At 45.0% G+C, this 20,896-nt stretch overlaps 1 protein-coding gene across 1 annotated transcript in view; it reads left to right on the top strand.

The window, feature by feature from the left end:
- The first annotated feature begins 959 nt into the window (after positions 1 to 959).
- ALPK3 (alpha kinase 3) overlaps positions 960 to 20,896 on the top strand; it is a 182,417-nt gene continuing 162,480 nt past the window's right edge. The window contains exon 1 of the mRNA XM_068275812.1: positions 960 to 1,279. The gene's annotated coding sequence lies outside the window, so the exon portion shown is untranslated. The remainder of the gene's footprint in view (positions 1,280 to 20,896) is intronic.

Here is a 20,896-nt window from a genome sequence, read left to right as displayed (position 1 = left end):
GTCATACCCACGTATCCCAATCCACAGGGGCATTTAATTAAATACACTACGTAACTAGAATCACAGGTATATCTGTGTCTAACCGTGAATCTTTCCCCTGTGGTGGGATGTGTGAAAGACCCACCTTTAGCTATATGGCTACAAAGATGGCAACTGAGGCATGGAAAAGTACCATGTCTGTTTTGCGTGACCTGTGTCCTCGGCTGGTGATGATGGAAGACCTTGTCTCTAACAGTAGGGGCCCTTCTGAAAGACATTAATGGAGGGTACCTAAATTCAGGTATCGTGGGAAACGCATCTTGTAACAGATGCCAATGGTGTCGAATTGCCCGTCCAACCAGTTCGCTACACGTGTTGTATGTAGAGACAAATGGCATACGAAATTGCTTAAGATCACGACGAGTTTTATGATTTCTTGGAATCAGGGTCCTATCAGGATAACCCCTGTCCAAAAACTTTTGTTTCAATATATTCTTCTGAGTTACTGCCTCAGCATCACAAGAGACTATTTTTTCAACACGTTTTAACTGGCCGGTTGGAATGGCATTTTTTATTGGGGGAGGGTGGAAGCTTTGGTAGTGTAGCAACCTCTGGGCTATTGTAATATACTGCTTTTTGTACTACCAACTAACAGACTGGCACCACTCCAATCTGTACTGATCTCAGCTGCTCAATTAGTTGATCTTTCTTCTCACTCTTCCTCTGTTTCTCCTCTCTGTCAAGCTCTTCATTGGCTGACAATTAATGAGAGAATTCATTTAAAAATCTTTGGATTTGAGATATCCGACTGGTGTCCTCTCTCCTCTTCTACCTGCCTGTTTGCCTGCGCCCTTATCCGGATAAGTATATTGCTTCTTTATTATTGTCTCACCATTGTAGTATGCAGTATCATAGTCACAGTCTTGCCTCTGAATGTTTCAGCTTCACAGGTTTTTGCTTTGCACATTGCACTGAGCAAAGGGAGTGCTGTGATTGGCCGCAATGACGAGCGGTGGTCCCGCCTCCGGGATCAGAGCTTCCAATCAACGGACAGACCAGCAGCGTGTGGATTTCAATCAGCGTGGAAGAAAGAGGGACGATCTTGCTGCCGCTGCAATGCTACTGCTATGGAGGCTGCCTGGAATGTCATCGATCCCCATCGCCGGCGACTGCATTCGGGCTCCATGGATTTTGATGCCGAATAGCCCCCAGCAGCTAGCAGGCACATAAAGTGGCCCGGAGATGACAAAGGTGGCACGCAGAGAGACGCTCATTGCCGGGAGGACATAAGATAGCCGAGGTGAGATCAGGTGCTTCTTAAGCAAGCCGCTGCACGCTGTCACTGGTTAGTCAGTTACCTGCCAATGCTTGTCCCCTGTCCAGCGCCTTAGCCAATTTGGGGGGAGCTGAGGGTGATTGATGCGGCCAGCGGAAGGTTCTACCTGTTAGCGATGTCCCCAATCCCTGCGGGCTTATCTATGATCGTTGTGCCACGGATATCACAGGGTAGCTCCCTACGTGTTATGAATGAACATAGTGTGTGTCCACAGTGTGGACACTGATGTGTCCTTTATGTTCTGTCCAATCAATTATTGTGTCATGGACAGAAAGTTATGTCACTGTGTATGGGGTCCCATATGTTTAGGTACATTACATGTCATCTCAGTGTGGTGTGTGATAGAGGTCTGATTCCACCCACAGCTTAACCTGACTTTTCTAATCAAGGGTGCATGTTTAGCATGCAACTTTGATTGGTCAATTGGCGGTACACTGCTACCCTTAACTCATCCCATGCCAATCATGGGTCACTCCTTGGCAAGTCCTCGCATGACACAAGGGGGATAGAGAAGGACAAGGGACAGAGTTGTACTCAGGGTACACAAAATGTACAGGGGGAAACAACAGTTACATAATAATTTGGAGGGAAAGTTGTACAAGATGCCCCTGCACCATGGATGCACAAGGTTTAGTATATTATATATATTTTTTTTTTTTCAGTTTTTTTGTCCTCTAAACCTAGATGCGTCTTATGGTCAGGTGCGTCTTATGGTCCGAAAAATACGGTAGTCTGGCAGCAGCGATTCCCCCAACATACACATAATCCGGCAGCAGTTCCCCAAAATACATTTAATCTGACAGCAGTGGTTCCCCAAAAATAGGTAGCCCCAGGTCTATAGGTGTCCCCAGAATAGGTGGCCAGGGGTATAGATGTCCCCAGAACAGGTAGCCAGGGGTATACGTGCCCAGTATATGTAGGCAGGGGTACAGGGCCGGTTCTATACTGGCACATATGAGGGGGCAGTCAAATGGGTAGGGGGCAACATGTACGAGGAAATTTGCGGCGACGAAAGTGGGCATGGCAAGTAAATGCACATAATGAGAGACAGCGTTTTACCAGTAAATGCACATTAGAGACAGCCTTTCACCAGTAAATGCACGTAATGACAGACAGCTTTTCACCAGTAAATGCACGTAATGAGAGACAGCTTTTCACCAGTAAATGCACGTAATGAGAGACAGCTTTTCACCAGTAAATGCACGTAATAAGAGACAGCTTTTCACCAGTAAATGCACATAATAAGAGACAGCTTTTCACCAGTAAATGCACATAATAAGAGACAGCTTTTCACCAGTATATGCACATAATAAGAGACAGCTTTTCACCAGTAAATGCACATAATAAGAGACAGCTTTTCACCAGTAAATGCACATAATAAGAGACAGCTTTTCACCAGTAAATGCACATAATGGCAAACAGCCAGCGTCCTCAGTATATGTAGCCAGGGATATATGTGCGCAGTATATGTAGCCAGAGGTATATGTCCCCAGTATATGTAGGCAGGGGTATATGTGCCCAGTATATGTAGCCAGAGGTATATGTCCCCAGTATATGTAGCCAGGGGTATATGTGCCCAGTATATGTAGCCACAGGTATATGTCCCAGTATATGTAGTCAGGGTTATATGTGCCCAGTATATGCAGCCAGAGGTATATGTTCCCACAATAGGTAGCCAGGGGGTATATGTGCCCAGTATATGTAGCCAGGGTTATATGTCCCCAGTATATGTAGGCAGGGTATATGTGCCCAGTATATGTAGCCACAGGTATATGTCCCAGTATATGTAGTCAGGGTTATATGTCCCCAGTATATGTAGGCAGGGTATATGTGCCCAGTATATGTAGCCACAGGTATATGTCCTAGTATATGTAGTCAGGGTTATATGTGCCCAGTATATGTAGCCAGGGGTATATGTGCCCAGTATATGTAGCCAGAGGTATATGTGCCCACAATAGGTAGCCAGGGAGTATATGTGCCCAGTATATGTAGCCAGGGTTATATGTCCCCAGTATATGTAGGCAGGGTATATGTGCCCAGTATATGTAGCCACAGGTATATGTCCCAGTATATGTAGCCAGGGGTATATGTCCCCAGTATATGTAGGCAGGGTATATGTGCCCAGTATATGTAGCCACAGGTATATGTCCCAGTATATGTAGTCAGGGTTATATGTGCCCAGTATATGTAGCCAGAGGTATATGTGCCCACAATAGGTAGCCAGGTGACCCCCCCCCCCCCAGCAGGAGGACAGCAGCGCAGTGGAGGGAGAGCTGTGACATCAGCGGTGGAGAAGGGAGGCAATCTACCCCCCTTCTCTCAGCTTAGTGCTCTCCCTCCCTCGCTGACTGTCCCCTCCTGATATAAGTGCTGAGTGGCTGGCAAGCGGCAGCGAGCGGAACTTACCTGCGTCTCGTCGCCGGCACGGGATGATTTGCCGCTACTCTGGTCTGGTCCAGACCAGAGCAGCAGAACTTCCGGCGCAGGAGCGAGACGGAAGGTAAGTCCCGCCCGCTGCCAAACGCCACTCAGCACAGTTAGATCAGGAGGGGACAGTCAGCGAGGGAGGGAGAGCACTAAGGTGAGAGAAGGGGGGGAGATTGCCCCCCTTCTCCACCGCTGCCCACAGCTCTTCCTCCACTGCGCTGCTGTCCTCCTGCAACAGGGCGGGCGGCCGACTAGCAGCCCTTAAGGACGCTGCTGAATTCCTGGCAACACTGCAGTGCTCTACCCTAACCTACAAAGCTCTCCACAATCTCCCTCCCCTGTACAACTCCTTACTAGTTTTCACATACCAATCTCAGATCTGCACACCACCTACTCGCATTCACATATACAAGATTTCACATGTGCTTCACCCCTCCTCTGGAATACACTGCACATCTTTCACTCCAACCTTTGACATCTTTAAACGCTCCCACTAAACTCACTTTTTCCGACAATCATACGCTCTAACTTTGGTCATTCCTCTTTGACCTCTGGCCAAGTGGTACTCCTTACTAGATAACCTAAAAACACACTGCCTCTAGGTATGAATATTGTCTACTACCCCACCTCTCCTTCCCCATTCCTTTAGATTGTGAGCTCACAAGACCAGGGCTCTCTTACCCTTTTGTTATACATTTTATGAATCACGTTACTTTTGTCATTGTAATTATCAATTCTGTATTTTGTCTGTATTGTTTTGTACCCCATGTTTGTTTAAGGAACTTAATACATTGATGTCCCCATTTATATGGAGTAACTGTAGACCAGGACTGGGCAAACTTTTCATGGCTCAGGCCGCATGCTGCGGACCACGGGCCACATTCCTTAAATTTATCCCCTCCTTCCCCCTTCCCTCCCGGCAGAGTCGCGAGCAAGCGGCAAGCAGGGAACTTAAAACTCACCAGCTCCTATTCCAGCGTCGTCTCCATGGCAACAGGGCATCACATGACTTGCCCTCAGGATGTGCCAGCATATTACATGAGGGAGGAAGGAGGGGAATCCGTCCGTCTATCGGTGAGCCGGATATACAGCATATGCGGGACTAATCCGGGCTGCAGGCCATAGTTTGCCCTGCACTGCTCTAGACCCAAACTCAAGCTTTCCACATTACAGGAGGTTAAAAAGAACCTGTACTGAAAAAAAGGGGCCCTGGGGGTATTTGCCTCAGGACAGGGAAGCCTCTGGATCCGATTGAGGCTTCCCACGTCCTCCTCAGTCCCAGGGTGGTCTCTCTAGGCCCCTCTGAAGCCACAGACGACAAATTGTCAGGAGCAGTAGCGCCTGCAATATTTACCTTCCCCGGCTCCAGCGCAGGCACAGTATCGGCTCTCGGCTCAGATCAGGCAGAAATAGCCGATCCCAGTCGGATCCACACTACTGCACACGCACAGGTGACTTGTGTCTGTGCAGTAGAGCGGACATGACTGGGATCGGCTGGTTTCACCTGATCCAAGCCGAGAGCCGCTACTGTGCCTATGTCGGAGAAGGTAAATAGTTACATGGCCGCCGTTCAGAGTGGCCTAGAGAGACCACCGTGGGACAAGGAGGACGGGTGAGGCCTCAGTCGGATCCAGAGGCTTCCCTCTCCTGAGGTAAGTACCACCCAGGGGCCCTTTTTTCAGTACAGGTTCTCTGTACCAGAGAGGTCATTGTAAAAACATTTGATACTTACCCAGGGCTTCCTCCAGCCCCATAAACATGGATGCGTCCCTTGCCGCCCTCCCGAGTGCCTCTGTTTGATCACAGTCAGCCCCTGTATCTGGCTCAGTCAGCTCCAGTCTGGCTCAGTGACGTTAGCCAGGTCTTCTGCGCATGCGTAGAAGACCCCGGCTGGCTTTACTGAACCAGATACCGGAGCTGATTGCCGCTAAACGGAGGGCCGCGGGAGGACGGTGAGGGATGCATCCATGCTTATGGGGCTGGAGGAAGCCCCGGGTAAGTAGAAAATCTGTTTACATTGACCTCTCTGGTACACTTTAAGGATAGCGAATGCTTAGCCTTCCTGGATTTTCATCTATCTTGTACTATCTTGTGGAGCTGCTGCGATATATGCTGTAAAAATTTGGTTTGTTCCTAAATCGGAAGAGCATATTGCTTGGTCACAGGATTGTGCCCGACTCTGGGATTTCTGGAAACACGTTCACTAAGGTCCTTGGGGACACTCCTGGTGCAAAGGCTGTGCCATGCACTTTCTTTAAAAATACTTATTTTCACAATTACACTTGTATCCTGTAGTGTTTGGCACTGTTGCTCTTTGTAAATGTTGTTTTTCTTAATATTTTTTTTTTCCATTTTTTACATAGTCATGCACTTTGCACTTTTTGATGTGTTGGACTTTTTGAAAAATCTGATTGTTGCCTTACTCCTCAGCAATTCATGGTCGTATACACTGTGCAACCAGGCCTTAAAGACATAGAACTAAAATTCTCTCTGGATTGTTGTGTCTACAGTATAGATATAACATTCTTTGCATTACCAATTTAATTATTAACTGGTGCTGTATAATCTGGGTGGCACGAGTTTGGTATATTTAAAAATTGTTTAGTACTGGTAATATTGGTGTGTGCTGTTTGCCCATGGCAATATTAATGGCCATTGGTGAATCAGCACCTATATGTGATAAAACCGGTTTTAAAGACTCTAAAAAAGGTTAATAAATCAACCCCATTGTTCTATGTAATAGATACAGAGAAATAGCATCTCACCACAAATTTCCGCCACACCTTTCATTTGGGTGGTGAATGAAACTTCACACTTTTGCCTTTGCAGGTTAACCAACCCTTGCATCTCAATTTACAAAATTAAATTATTAGACCTCCCTCAGAGCGCAATACGGCCTTTACCCTTCACACATGTCCAGTGTGTTTTTTAAAATAGGTTAAATAAATGAGCTGTGAGAAATAGCTTCTTGATAGGGTGACAGGAAGTATACATTGCTTTTTTTGCAATGATGGCCACAAACATTTAATTTCTTTTAGCAGTGGGAAGAGGTAGGCTGGGTCTGGTGATCTGTTAGAAAAAGGAACTCCTGTTCTTCTGGAAACAAGAAACTACTGGATGCAACCTTTCAGAAGACAAATGTTTTACTTCTAGGCAGGGGTCACACTTGTCTTTCAGTTTTCTACACTTAGCAGAAAACTGAAAGACAAGTGTGACCCCTGCCTTACAGCAGCTAATGTAATTTATAGAGAAAACTGACAAATTGCGCAAGATGTCAGTTTTTTTTCTGCATGCGAAATCTGCATTAAAGTGTGACCTTGCTTATTGATTAACATGAGTTCTAAGTTGAAGTCACTTTTTCTGTGCAGAAAACGCGTACGAAAGCCAATAAGTGTGACCCCTGCCTCAGTGTATGTATTGCAAAAAGTACAGGCATGCAGTGCACTAAACTTTGTGCATTGCTATGGGATGGAAATGTATTATTAGACAATATATTATTACGCGTGAGAGGCTGGACTAATCTAACCAAATGTCATGTGTCCCTTTGCAATCTTAATGACCACCTCTTTGTGTTTATGGAGAACTTGTCACAATATGTATCAGTAACAAATTGATTTATTTTGAAACTGATCTAAGGACGTTTTACAACTTTGGCTTGTTATTTAATTGCATTTTTTCCTCATCTGTAGTTTCTGTCAGCCTGTGAGTTGACTAAAGCTTAGGCAGCTGCTTAAGGTCTCTTCCCCATAGACGACCAAGTCCTTGCTCTGCTGTTTACCCTCCGATCATCATCTACACCAATGAGCACATTCCAGCTGCAATTTAAAGTGGCCAAATGGAAGCTTTGTAACCAACACTGTGTCTGATGCAGCTACAAGGAAGCTCATAATACTGCCGCCACGCATTGACGTACATGGACAGGATAGAGATCATGTCGCCGACCATGCTAAGTACTTGCTAGGTCCTGACGGATCTATTTGTGCGGCTGACAGGCATTGGATGCACCACCAGTCAGCTGTCTGTATGAAAAAGGCATAAAGGTGGCCACACACAATACAATGTGTTATATTTAACTTCAATTCTGATTGATTGTAACATTTAAAAATCTGATCAATATATCACGTGTTCAATTTTTCCCCGTTTATGAAAAAATAAATTATTGAAATCTCAAAAAAATTTGCTTAGGTCTATGAATCAAGAACTTGACAATCTATTCCACAGAAAAATTGTACAGAAATTTCTGCCACTCCAGATCGAGTTTTATTAAAGATTTGATCAGCTTTCTCACACAAATAAAAGAGGTTTTGATTTTTTAGTTCAACTAATCATTTTTATTGAATTTACATAAAATTGAACCTTTTTATTGTATTGTGTGTGTGGCCACTTTAAGACACTTATAATGTCTAACTCTGTATTTATCTACCTTGTTTTCTAAATAAGGATGTACATTTGTTCTTCTGTATTGTTTCAAATAAATACGTTTCACAGTATCATATTATGTACTGTAATACTGCATATTAAATCTATTAAGATATTTTCATTCAGGGGCTTAAAGGGGTTCTCCGGTACATAAAAAGAAGCTAAAACTGACACTTACCTTGGGCTTCTATTGGCCCCCTGCAGCTGTAATGTCCCACGCCGTCCTTCTCCAAAGCGCCGTTGCCCGCCACCGGCACTGGGCTAATTATTCATCTAACTAGATGAATAGAACTGCAGCTGCGCGGGCGTGGCCGCATGCGTGCTCGCTCCTCGCGCACGTCAGCAGATGCTTACTGCCCAGGCGCAGTACAAAGTTTTCTTGTACTGTGCCTGCGCAGTAATCTCCCGCTGACGTGCACAGGAGCGAGTTTGTGCGGCCACGCAGCTGCAGTTCTATTCATCTAGATAGACAAATAATTAGCACGGTGGCGGCGGCGGGGAACGGCGCATCGGAGAAGGACAGCTCGGGACATTACAGCTGCAGGGGGCCGATACAAGCCCCAGGTAATTGTCAGTTTTAGCTTTTTTTTATGTACCAGAGAACCCCCTTAAACCAGAGAACGAGATTATTAAAACACCACTTGAACTCAACACCTTCCACTGAGAACTCAACACCTCCTGCAGCCCTCCCACTCTTGATGACACTATGCTAATGGGTGTGGGGCTGCTACACTGATTAAAAAAACAAAACAATTATCGATCACATAAACTAACGCAATTATAGATCTCACAACTACATGGTACGAGAATCATATTCTTGATCAATAAATTCCAACACGTCCAATGTAATTTCGACCAAGAAGCCAAACGATACTGACGTTGAAATCGCACAAAGCCTGCAATATTCAAACTGAAAAGCTTCCAATCCGATAAGGTTTCTTGATCGTAACAGGTATCAAGTGTAATAACTGTATGGTGTGTTCCCAGCATACTGTTTGGGTGGGGTGCAATATTCCAAAAAATATAGATATTTACTTCCCCTGGTAACACCAATTATCGATCACATTACATTGATTGTGTGATTAATACACACAGCAAAAAGTTGTGTCTCTGATGAAATTTTTGGTGATAAAACACTAAGTCCTATTAAAAATGATGTTAAGAAAAATGTTATTAATAAAGAAGGTACAAAATAAATAACAGTCTTTGAAACTAGGTAACAACCAGGTCTTTGTATATGGGCTCTGCCTCTGAGATCTGTTCTGTGTTCATTAGGCCTTTTCAGTTCCATACCTTTTTTATAACATGCTTAGTGTGGTTTGCCTTCTTAAACAGAAGAAATTTACAATAATTTAGCTTTAAGTGAACATCTGTGGTTACCCACAATGCACCGGAACTGAATATGCAAATTATCTCTGGAATCGCTGGTGTCTAACAAGCCTATAACTTTAAATTTTACAGAGCCATACCAACCCCACATGTGTTTTATTAGAACATGAAATATTTTGGTTTATATTAAACAGCCAGCATGTTAAACAGCCATTGCACACTGGATGGAACATTTTATTTATTAGACCATTTTTCTTCATCTTCAAACAGAGGTAAGTAGCATGCATGCTCATTGTAAACTGCCAAGCACACACTAAATCATTGCATAGGCAGTATGAATTGTTATTCCTATTTTGCAGGATATGCTCACTAACTGTTAACGCATAGAATGTAGAATAGTTTCAAGCAGTGGCGTAGCAATAGGGGTTGCAGAGGTAGCGACCGCATCGGGGCCCTTGGGTCTGAGGGGCCCTGAGGGGCCCTCTCTCAAGTACAATATTAGCTCTCTATTGGCCCTGTGTTGGTAATAATCACTTCTATAGATGCTTTAAATAGTAGTAATCATTAACAAACTGTTCCCTATCCCCTTCTTGTACCTCTGACACTTGCTGGCCTTTGCAGGTTTTTGTGCGCCGTATCAAGTGTTATGTGCTTGGGGGCCCCATGTAAAACGTGTTCCGGGGCCCATAGCTTCTTAGCTAGGCCACTGGTTTCAAGGGCTTTAAGCTGTCGGAGACATGAGGTAAAATTAAACCGGTACATCTTGCATTAGTGTCTGGACAGAAGAGCTGCTAAGCTGGTGCGAAAAGGAAAGTGCACAGAACACAGCAGAGCCCATCTATCATTAGAGCCCAAGGTCAGTCAGAATTTGAAAAACTAGGTGCTTCTTCATAAGGGGAACCTAAAGTGAGAGGGATGTGGAGACTGCCATATTTATTTCATTTAACAATTCCAGCTCCCTGGCAGTCCTGATGATCCACTGCCTCTAATAGTTTTAGCCATAGACCTTGCTTGTGCCAGGTGTGTGATTCACACACTACTGATGCCAGAGAGATCAGCAGAACTGCCAGGAAACTGGTATAGCTTAAAAAGAAATAAATATGGCCCCCTCCATCCCTTTAAACTCTTAAACACACTGCTGTGTTTTGAAGGATTATAATTGTCCTTTCTTAACCACTTTACCCCCACGGGTACGGATTTCTCCGTCCCTTTTTCCATCCTTTCACCACCAGGGACGGAGAAATCCGTACTTTCCGCGCTCCCGCCGCTGCCCGCGCTCCCGCTCGCTCTAGCGCGCACTCCCGCTCGTGAATACGCCGCCAGCCGCTCGCCCGGAGATCAATGAACGGGAAAATCCATTCCCATTCGTTGATCTAAGCCCCGCAATGATCCGCTTCTTCTTCAATAAGCAGCGCGATCATTGTGAAAAAAAAAACGTTCCCAGCCTCCTAGTACTTCCTGCAAGCATTAAACAAAAAGTTAATGTTGCTATCTTGTGGCCAAATAGTAAAACTACACCCTAAAGCATTTTTCACATATAAATACATTAGTTTTACACAAAAAATTAACTCCTTACCGCCCTCACTCCCCAATTTTTTTATTTTTTGTAATAAAAAAAAAAATTACAATTAAAAAAAATACATAAATAGTTACCTTAGGGACTGAACTTTTTAAATATTTATGTCAAGAGGGTATAACACTGTTACTTTATAAAGTATGGGTTTGTAATTAGGGATGGACGCAAAACTGAAAAAAATGCACCTTTATTTCCAAATAAAATATTGGCGCCAAACATTGTGATAGGGACATAATTTAAACGGTTTTGTAACCCGGGACAAATGGGCAAATACATTTCATGGGTTTTAATTACAGTAGCATGCATTATTTAAAAACTATAAAGGCCGAAAACTGAAAAATAATACATTTTTTCCCACATTTTTTCCTATTTTCCCATTAAAACACATTTAGAATAAAATAATTATTGGCATAATGTCCCACCTAAAGAAAGCCTAATTGGTGGCGAAAAAAACAAGATATAGATCATTTCATTGTGATAAGTAATGATAAAGTTATAGACGAATGAATGGAAGGAGCGCTGAAAGGTGAAAATTGCTCTGGTGGTCAAGGGGTAAAATCCCTCAGTTGGGAAGTGGTTAAACATAGTAAACATGTTAAAAATTAGCAAAATAGCAAATATATATACAGCAGAGTACTGGTAAACCTGAACTCAGGCAGCCGGGAGGGCGTGCCTCTCTCACTAACGCAGAGCATCATGCAGCGGGAAACACATACCAGTGCTCCAGGCGCCGTCCCTTTTGCTCCTTACAGCTGCCAGCTGTGCATCCTCTGTGGACTCTTGATGTGTGGCACGCATCAGGCCATGTTCCTGCATCAGGAGCTGTACAAAGGATTCAGAACAGAACCGCCAGCAGCTGTAAGAAGTGAAGAGGATGGCACTCGGAGCTCTGATATTTGGTTTTGCCTTACATAAGGTGGAAAGAGGACTCTGCAGAGGTTAATTGGCACACTCAGTCCCCACTTCCTTCAACTCTCAAGTAATCGGAATTACACCTCATTACATCTGGCATCAGGCCATTCCGGCCTGCGAGTGCAATAGTTTATAGCCGTGAGGCAATAAGAGAGCTGCCAAGGAAATACTAGTCAGTCCTGAACAAAATGATACTTTTTCAAACGGTACATTTTCCCGGAGCTTTGAATAAGAGCAATACCCCTGATGACCTTACCACCTTGGGTCGAGTGGGAGAGTGGAAAGTCTCTAAAGCTAATTACCCACTGGTAGATCGCAGGAAGACCCGCAAAAGTCAGTGAGCATCATGTATGTGGCATGCATCCTGAAATATCATTTAACAATTTTTTGTTAAATGATGTTGCACAATATTGTGAAAAATCATTCACTGTGCAAAATCGTTCAAGAAATTGCTTAGTGGGAAAGGGCCTTGAGTCCTCTTTCTGCTAAGGATTAAGCTGAATCCATACCCCTCAAGCTGCTAGTGATACAGTCAAGGGTTAGACGCTGGCTTCTAGCAACTACATGCTCACTGTGACTCTCCTCAATACTTCAATAGTAGATGATTGAACTTGACTCCTTGAGACTCAATCCCTGCGGGAGAGTCGGTGCCGGTGCAACTCCTCCAGGCAGGTACACCACCCCTGCTCCACACCGTGATACAAGTTCTGTTAGAAGGAGGCACTCCACAGGCAAGAACTTGCGTTCAATTTTATTGCATGTCAATACACACTACATGTTACGGGCTCCGCCCTTCATCAGGTGTAACCTCCCACCACCTCCATGTTCAATTTATACTCCTGACCACACCCTCACAGGGCGGGTCAGTCACCACCTAAATGTGCTGATATTCTATGTGAACAAAAACATCTATTATATCTCCATAGTTTGCAGCTATCTCTTACATCTGTTATTTCACAGGTGATGTATAGCTGTCATCAACATCGAGTCATCAAAATTTCAAAAATATACAACAATCTACAATAATCGGTTAACATAACATGAAATTAAAATTAAAAACTTAAAAGAACAGTCTCTAAACCAGGACACTACCCAAGGTCTACCCTGGACAAATAGATGAAGAGCTGCGCTCGCAGCATAACAATTCCATTATTCCAATTAATGTGATAAATGTTACATACAATTGCTTGTCAATTTCATAAAGTACGGCGACACAGTTCATCTCCTGTAGGGAAAAAAATCACAAAAAGCATCTTAAGTTCACCTGCTCATTCAGGCCTCTAGGTGCTACAGAGTCTAGTCTCCTAATCCATCTTATTTCCTTCTGGAGTAACAACCGCTCTCTATCCCCTCCTCTCGATAAAGGACCCTTGGGGGGTCCTTGGGGGCCACTTGATCAAGTACTAACCATCTCAACTGTATGGAATTATGACCACATTCCACAAAATGCCTGGATACCGCTGTCTCGTGTCGTGTTTCACCTCTGGCATACCCCTTTATATTATTCCTATGTTCTTGTATTCGTGTTTTGACCCCCCTGGTGGTTTTTCCCACGTAATATAATCCACAGGGACATTTAATGGCGTACACCACGTCCTCACTCTCACATGTGTAGTACCCAATACAATTAACCCTTTCACCTGTTCGGGGATGTGGGAACCAATCTCCTTTTTGTTCACATAGAATATCAGCACATTTAGGTGGTGACTGACCCGCCCTGTGAGGGTGTGGTCAGGAGTATAAATTGAACATGGAGGTGGTGGGAGGTTACACCTGATGAAGGGCGGAGCCTGTAACATGTAGTGTGTATTGACATGCAATAAAGTTGAACGCAAGTTCTTGCCTGTGGAGTGCCTCCTTCTAACAGAACTTGTCTCTCCTCAATACTTCCCCTTACGTCACTGGATAGGCAGTACAGCCTTATCTCTGAACACAGGAAAGGAAGAATGGAAAGGATAGTGCAGACTGCACTTAATGTCAGTGGCAAACAAAAATGGATGCACTTACGGTATACCAAATAGGTTTTATTGCATTGTATGAAATCAAATCCTCCCCCACAGCTTCAGCAGGGGATACACATCTTCCATAAATTCATTTAAAACACTCCAAAAGCCAATCTAGTTAGCATGTACCCATGTACATGATGTACCCTTGAATGCTGGCCCACATTCTTGTGGTGAAATGAGGGAAATTGAAGTATATACATATGCTAATTGGGGTGGATTGTAAATGCCACTTAGAGGTGGATTGTATATGCCACTTGGGGGTGGATTGTATATGCCACTTAGAGGTGGATTGTAAATGCCACTTGGGGGTGGATTGTATATATTACTTGGGGGTGGATTGTATATGTTACTTGGGGGTGGATTGTAAATGCCCCTTGGGGGTGGATTGTATATGCCACTTGGGGGTGGATTGTAAATGCCACTTAGAGGTGGATTGTATATGCCACTTGGGGGTGGAATGTATATGCCACTTGGGGGTGGAATGTATATGCCACTTGGGGGTGGAATGTATATGCCACTTAGAGGTGGATTGTAAATGCCACTTGGGGGTGGATTGTATATATTACTTGGGGGTGGATTGTATATGTTACTTGGGGGTGGATTGTAAATGCCCCTTGGGGGTGGATTGTATATGCCACTTGGGGGTGGATTGTAAATGCCACTTAGAGGTGGATTGTATATGCCACTTGGGGGTGGAATGTATATGCCACTTGGGGGTGGAATGTATATGCCACTTAGAGGTGGATTGTAAATGCCACTTGGGGGTGGATTGTAAATGCCCCTTGGGGGTGGATTGTATATGTCACTTGGGGGTGGATTGTAAATACCACTTGGGGGTGGATTGTATATGCAACTTTGGGGTGGATTGTATATGTCACTTGGGGGTGGATTGTATATACCACTTTGAGGTGGATTGTATATACCACTTGTGGGTGGATCTTAGAGTGTTTTGTGAATATATATTTATTGCAAGTCGATGGCAAAGGTGGTATTTCCTTACCACTCTGATGATAAAATTGCTGTAACATAGATTGGTGGTAAATGAGCATTTTTTGTGATTTATGTTTATTAAAAAAATATATTGTAATTTAAATTTGCAGCCAGAGAAGAGTTGTACAAACTTACAGAAAGATCAAATTGCACTGCTTTGTGACCATGGAAACAGCACCCTGTTTGGGGTACTAACTGTTCAGTGGAGAAACTTCCACATTAATGCACTAGCAAATTCAGAGTTGGAGCACTTGTTACTCATTTTTAACACTAACCAATTGACTGGCAGCAGTCCTTTACACTCCTTTCTGACAGTTCTGTTAAAAACACTGTGCCATGGTTGTGTTTTCTATGTTCATAAAAATAATATAATCAATTTAAAAGAAAATGTACTATTAATCTTTGCAAACATATAGCGACAATCTGCTTATCACTATAATTATTAGGTAATTTTACACGTGTGGTCTGCGTCATCCCACGTTAGACTTCCCCCTCATGTCACCTCATTTTTGCCATATCACCACGTCACCCCATGTGAGTGACGCGGTGCGCCGGAAGTATCCAAACCACCGCATTCCCAATGCAAAGTCTGAAGCGCGTTGCTAGTGTTGGGCGAACACCTAGATGTTCGGGTTCGCGAACGTTCGCCGAACATCGCCGCGATGTTCGGGTGTTCGCGCCGAACTCTGAACATAATGGAAGTCAATGGGGACCCGAACTTTCGTGCTTTGTAAAGCTTCCTTACATGCTACATACCCCAAATTTGCAGGGTATGTGCACCTTGGGAGTGGGTACAAGAGGAAAAAAAATATTTGAAAAAGAGCTTATAGTTTTTGAGAAAATTGATTGTAAAGTTTCAAAGGAAAAACTGTCTTTTAAATGTGGAAAATGTCATGTTTCTTTGCACAGGTAACATGCTTTTTGTCGCCATGCAGTCATAAATGTAATACAGAGAAGAGGTTCCAGGAAAAGGGACCGGTAACGCTAACCCAGCACCAGCAGCAGCACACGTGATGGAACAGGAGGAGGAGGCGCAGGAGGAGAAGGCCACGCTTTTTGAGACACAACAACCCAGGCCTTGCATGAGGACAAGAAGCGTGCGGATAGCATGCTTTTTACCGCCATGCAGTCATAAATGTAATAAAGATGAGAGGTTCCATAAACAGGGACCGGCAACGCTAACCCAGCAGCAGCAGCAGCACACGTGATGGAACAGGAGGAGGCGCAGGAGGAGAAGGCCACGCTTTGAGACACAACAACCCAGGCCTTGCAGGAGGACAAGAAGCGTGCGGATAGCATGCTTTTTACCGCCATGCAGTCATAAATGTAATAAAGATGAGAGGTTCCATAAACAGGGACCGGCAACGCTAACCCAGCAGCAGCAGCAGCACACGTGATGGAACAGGAGGAGGCGCAGGAGGAGAAGGCCACGCTTTGAGACACAACAACCCAGGCCTTGCATGAGGACAAGAAGCGTGCGGATAGCATGCTTTGTACCGCCATGCAGTCATAAATGTAATAAAGATAAGAGGTTCAATAAACAGGGACCGGGCGGCAACGCTAACCCAGCAGCAGCAGACGTGATGGAACAGGAGGAGGCGCAGGAGGAGAAGGCCACGCTTTCAGGCGCAACTCAGGCCTTGCATGAGGACAAAAAAATGCGTGCGCAAAGCAATGCAATGATTAGTTTTCAGGACACAATGGGCTATTCGGAGGAGCTATTCCCACCCCCACAATCTTCTACCTGTGAAAGGTCAATGGAACAGCCACAAATGTTGTGCCCGGATTCACAACCTTTTTCTGTGGAAAATGCACCTCGCACTGAAATGCAAGGCGAGGCCGAGGATGAACATGACGTCAACAACTCAACATGACGCAAAATGGGGGCGAAACAGAAAGCTGCTTTCAATATTTTGAAGGCCTTAATTGCCTCCGGTGGCCAGTTAGATGCATCATTCATCACACCCAAATCCCAGAGCAATGTGTGCAGGAATTTGAATCGCAGGAGGTGTACCGAGATCATCTGGACAAGTGACCAAGTGACCAAGTGACAAGTGACCAAGTGACAAAGTGAAAAGTGACAAAGTGACCAGTGACAAAGTGACAAAGTGACTGACAAAGTTTTGAAGGCCTTAATTGCCTAATAACTCACTTCCCTTCTTTCTAAGCCTCTATGACTGAAGGTGTAAATAGAGGCTTAGAAAGAAGGGAAGTGAGTTATTAGGCTGATGTGAAGCTTCTGTTCCTACGGAATTATCTACTTGAGGCTGGCTGAGAAAGACCCGTTGGGTGTTTGAGTGCAGTTGCTGTCTTATAATCTGGACAGCAAAACAGAAGGTGAGAGGCCACGTATGCTGGTGGTGGTGCTAAATTTGAGGGAACGCACATGGTCTAAAATTGTGGAGGTGCTAATTTTGCTGTCTGTGGCTGGCGGCTACAGCATATGGTGAGGACCTGTGTGACCTGGTGAAAGGTGGATACTTGGGCAGATTTCACTACCAATTCCTGGCACTGGGTGTGAGGGATGTGGCACTGTTATAATACAGTATTACGCTATGGTTTTATTTCTTTTTTCGTTTGAGTGACACAACTTTAAGAAGATTTCAAGTACATGTGAGCGCAGCATCTTAAAGGAACATTGTTATACACATCTGATGATTGGTGCAGCGATCCATGGACACGTAAATTAGTCATTGGACTCTAAAAAGGACTTTTTGCAATATTGAATGTTTTTTTGGGTTTATTATTTTTCATATATGTGAAGTAATTGTTTACATTGCACAAAGTGAGCGCACGAGACATAGATTAATTCATATAGTGGTTGACGTTGAGTGGAGTATTACTGATCCCAGCAATATACACACTGACTGGCAGAGTACGCAAAGCTATATAGTGGTTGACGGTGAGTGAAGTACTACAGATCCCAGCAATATACACAGTGACTGGCAGTACAATGGTATGGGTGGGTGAGCAGAGTACTACAGATCCCAGCAATGCTATTTGGTAATGGGGTGACTGAGTGAGCGGCAGTGTACTACTGTTCCCAGCAGACACAGAGTGGCAGTAAACACAATGCTATATAGTGTGGCTGAGTGAGCGGTGTACTACTGTTCCCAGCAGACACAGAGTGGCAGTAAACACAATGCTATATAGTGTGGCTGAGCAAGGTACACAGAGTGGCAGTAAACACAATGCTATATAGTGTGGCTAAGCGAGCGTTGTAGTACTGTTCCCAGCAGACACAGAGTGGCAGTAAACACAATGCTATATAGTGTGGCTGAGCAAGGTACACAGAGTGGCAGTAAACACAATGATATATAGTGTGGCTGAGCGAGCGGTGTAGTACTGTTCCCAGCAGACACAGAGTGGCAGTAAACACAATGCTATATAGTGTGGCTGAGCAAGGTACACAGAGTGGCAGTAAACACAATGCTATATAGTGTGGCTGAGCGAGCGGTGTTCTACTGTTCCCAGCAGACACAGAGTGGCAGTAAACACAATGCTATATAGTGTGGCTGAGCGAGCGGTGTACTACTGTTCCCAGCAGACACAGAGTGGCAGTAAACACAATGCTATATAGTGTGGCTGAGCAAGGTACACAGAGTGGCAGTAAACACAATGCTATGTAGTGTGGCTGAGCGAGCGGTGTAGTACTGTTCCCAGCAGACACAGAGTGGCAGTAAACAGAATGCTATATAGTGTGGCTGAGCGAGCGGTGTAGTACTGTTCCCAGCAGACACAGAGTGGCAGTAAACACAATGCTATATAGTGTGGCTGAGCGAGGTACACAGAGTGGCAGTAAACACAATGCTATATAGTGTGGCTGAGCGAGCGGTGTACTACTATTCCCAGCAGACACAAAGTGGCAGTAAACACAATGCTATATAGTGTGGCTGAGCGAGCGGTGTAGTACTGTTCCCAGCAGACACAGAGTGGCAGTAAACAGAATGCTATATAGTGTGGCTAAGCGAGGTACACAGAGTGGCAGTAAACACAATGCCACTCTGTGTGGCTCAGTGTGGCTGAGCGAGCGGTGTACTACTATTCCCAGCAGACACAAAGTGGCAGTAAACACAATGCTATATAGTGTGGCTGAGCAAGGTACACAGAGTGGCAGTAAACACAATGCTATATAGTGTGGCTGAGCGAGCGGTGTAGTACTGTTCCCAGCAGACACAGAGTGGCAGTAAACACAATGCTATATAGTGTGGCTGAGCAAGGTACACAGAGTGGCAGTAAACACAATGATATATAGTGTGGCTGAGCGAGCGGTGTAGTACTGTTCCCAGCAGACACAGAGTGGCAGTAAACACAATGCTATATAGTGTGGCTGAGCAAAGTACACAGAGTGGCAGTAAACACAATGCTATATAGTGTGGCTGAGCGAGCGGTGTTCTACTGTTCCCAGCAGACACAGAGTGGCAGTAAACACAATGCTATATAGTGTGGCTGAGCGAGCGGTGTACTACTGTTCCCAGCAGACACAGAGTGGCAGTAAACACAATGCTATATAGTGTGGCTGAGCAAGGTACACAGAGTGGCAGTAAACACAATGCTATGTAGTGTGGCTGAGCGAGCGGTGTAGTACTGTTCCCAGCAGACACAGAGTGGCAGTAAACAGAATGCTATATAGTGTGGCTGAGCGAGCGGTGTAGTACTGTTCCCAGCAGACACAGAGTGGCAGTAAACACAATGCTATATAGTGTGGCTGAGCGAGGTACACAGAGTGGCAGTATACACAATGCTATATAGTGTGGCTGAGCGAGCGGTGTACTACTATTCCCAGCAGACACAAAGTGGCAGTAAACACAATGCTATATAGTGTGGCTGAGCGAGCGGTGTAGTACTGTTCCCAGCAGACACAGAGTGGCAGTAAACAGAATGCTATATAGTGTGGCTAAGCGAGGTACACAGAGTGGCAGTAAACACAATGCCACTCTGTGTGGCTCAGTGTGGCTGAGCGAGCGGTGTACTACTATTCCCAGCAGACACAAAGTGGCAGTAAACACAATGCTATATAGTGTGGCTGAGCGAGGTACACAGAGTGGCAGTAAACAGAATGCTATATAGTGTGGCTGAGCGAGCAGTGTACTACTATTCCCAGCAGACACAGAGTGGCAGTAAACACAATGCTATATAGTGTGGCTGAGCGAGGTACACAGAGTGGCAGTAAACAGAATGCTATATAGTGTGGCTGAGCGAGCGGTGTACTACTATTCCCAGCAGACACAGAGTGGCAGTAAACAGAATGCTATATAGTGTGGCTGAGCGAGGTACACAGAGTGGCAGTAAACAGAATGCTATATAGTGTGGCTGAGCGAGCGGTGTACTACTATTCCCAGCAGACACAGAGTGGCAGTAAACAGAATGCTATATAGTGTGGCTGAGCGAGGTACACAGAGTGGCAGTAAACACAATGCTATATAGTGTGGCTGAGCGAGCGGTGTACTACTATTCCCAGCAGACACAGAGTGGCAGTAAACAGAATGCTATATAGTGTGGCTGAGCGAGGTACACAGAGTGGCAGTAAACACAATGCTATATAGTGTGGCTGAGCGAGCGGTGTACTACTATTCCCAGCAGCGACACAATGACTGGGGGGACCCTGGCTAGCGTGGCTGGAGTGCGAACTACCCTGCCTGCCTACCCACAGCTAAACCCACAGACAAATGGCGGAGATATGACGTGGTTCGGGTATTTATTTACCCGAACCACGTGACAGTTCGGCCAATCAGAGCGCGTTCGGGTCCGAACCACGTGACCCGTTCGACCAATCACAGCGCTAGCCGAACCTTCGGCCATGCGCTCTTAGTTCGGCCATGTGGCCGAACGGTTTGGCTTAACACCGTCAGGTGTTCGGCCGAACTCGAACATCATCCGAACAGGGTGATGTTCTGCAGAACCCGAACAGTGGCGAACACT

The sequence above is a fragment of the Hyperolius riggenbachi genome, chromosome 3 (assembly GCF_040937935.1).
Source record: "Hyperolius riggenbachi isolate aHypRig1 chromosome 3, aHypRig1.pri, whole genome shotgun sequence".
Classification (NCBI taxonomy): Eukaryota; Metazoa; Chordata; class Amphibia; order Anura; family Hyperoliidae; genus Hyperolius; species Hyperolius riggenbachi.
The sequence above is the reverse complement of the archived record's forward strand: the minus strand, read 5'-3'. Positions and strand labels throughout refer to the sequence as shown.